Here is a 2169-nt window from a genome sequence, read left to right on the forward strand (position 1 = left end):
AGAGAAACGGGTAGCGGCACAGCGGCCTCAAAAGTAACAGATCACTGTGACTTCAAGTGTTGTACGTGTTTTCACACCTGATTTTCACCAAAGTGTGCAGCGTATCTATTGCTAGCTCATTTACAGGTGGGGAAACTGAGGCTAAGAAGTGTTGGTTGCCCCGTCACCTAGCCAGTAGGTAGGAAAGCAGAAACTTGAGCTGAAGCGGCTTTAATTTTGGAATTCAAGCACTGTTCTCTGCATCATGTAGTTGCACTCTGTGAAAACACACTAACGAAGAGATTAAGCAAAGCTAGACAAAGGCAAACGCAACACAAACGCTTCCAACGCTGCCATCCCTCAGCTCCCTGCTCTCGCCCTTTATCAGACATCTCTGGTTACCAGTAACGCACAGTACCCTGGGCTGATGTAGGCGAGGGGTTGTCAGGCTAACATGGGGCTGCAGGCCTGAAGGGAGACTACACAGATGTGAGAGTGGATGGGCGGGAGCCCTGGAGCCACAGAAGCGAAGGACAGCGGCAGACTCCAGAAGAGATGGGCAGGAGGAGCTCTGTGCTGTCTCTCTCCTGAGAGTTCAGACTGCAGAGAGGAAGCATCTCACCCAACCCCGGCTCATGTGCGTGCGTGTGTGTGTGTGTCTCCACCGACTGCAGACCGACCAGTAGAGGAGCTATGCAATGGTGTGTACAGGCTGGTTGAAGGGGAACGAATGCTGGCGGTTCAGGAAGCCCTGCAGAGTAGGCAGAAGGGAACCAAGGTGGGCTAGGAGGCTGCCACTGCCTGGTGGAAGAATCATTGCTTACCATTCTGAAGTGTTTTCTAGAGACCCTAACTGGGCTTTCCAGTGGGAGGATCTGATGCACAATAGCTTCAGCAGAACACATCCTCTTCCTACATGGCCTGTGACGAAGACCAAGGGAGGCCATGACTGCTGGCTGGAGCACTTTTGCAGGGAGCCACAGCACTCCAGCCCAGCCAGGGATGCCTGTGCTCTGCCCCAGGTGAGACCACTGGGGAAAATGAGTGTATGTGCATCCCTCACCTTCCCTCCCATCTACCTGAGTCACTGGGCCAGGCCCAGGCATGTTGCTTGGAGCTGCTGTCCCCAAGGGCTGCTCTTCTCAAGGTGCCAGGAGAGGACAGCTTTCATTTAAGCTCTGCTTGACCTTCCCTCAAACACTCCAGTTTGGTGGAGTAAATCAGAAAGCCCCTCTTCGCCACAGCAGATGCTGACGAGCTCCCTCTCAGCCCCTCGGCAGGATCTTCCCTCCGCCTGCTCTGCAACTGCCCGGAGTGCTTGTGCGGCACTCAGCCCAGCTCAGCCCTGGGTTCCTCTTCCTTCACTCTGTCTCAGCCCGGCTGCCCAGCCTTCCTCGAACTTTGCAAATCCCCTGCTGCCTTCTGGAGCCTGTCCTTGTTGAGTGTACTGGATGTGAGTGACAGCCATCTGACTCGGTATATTTATTACTTGTTTGGTACAGGGTCTCCCCATGCAGGTTGGGCTTGTAGGGATCCTCCTGCCTCAGCCTCCCCAGTGCTGGGATTACATTCGACCTGCAGAGCATGCCCAAGTTCCAGAAGTGGCATGGCATGTAGTGCTGGAGATCTAACCTGGATCCTTGCACTTGCCAGACAGGCGCTTAGACTGCCGAGGTATCTCTCCAGCCTCTGGCAAAGACTCAGTGTCTTTAAAGGCACTGGGAAGCATAGCACAAGAACCCAAAAGCCGGGGCTGGGGAGATAGCTCAGTGAAATAAGTGCTTCCCTGGCAAGCGCAAGGGCCTGAGTTCAATCCCCAGTTCCACAAAAAACCCCAAAAAACAAGAACCCAAAAGCCCACATCCCTCCATTCTGGGTTCCAGTGACACAGTCAGACTGAGGGACACCAGCACAATCTCCTCATTCTTTACTATTTCAAAACTAAGACAGTGGGAGACCAAACTAGCTTGGCTGTGGGTTGTGGGTGACAGTGCCCACAGGATCCACAGTTGTGCCAGGGCTTGCATGGTGGCTGGGACTTTCCAGGACTGCGTGGGGCCTTGCAGCAGGAACAGGTGTCAGGGTGAGTTTCAAAGGGTCAGAGCCTTCCCTCCCTCTCTCCTTCCCTCTCTCCCTCTCTCCCTCCCTCCCTCTCTCCCTTCCTCTTTCCCTCTCTCCCTCCCTCTTTCC

This window comes from Octodon degus, unplaced genomic scaffold (assembly GCF_000260255.1).
Source record: "Octodon degus isolate 3935 unplaced genomic scaffold, OctDeg1.0 scaffold00199, whole genome shotgun sequence".
Classification (NCBI taxonomy): domain Eukaryota; kingdom Metazoa; phylum Chordata; class Mammalia; order Rodentia; family Octodontidae; genus Octodon; species Octodon degus.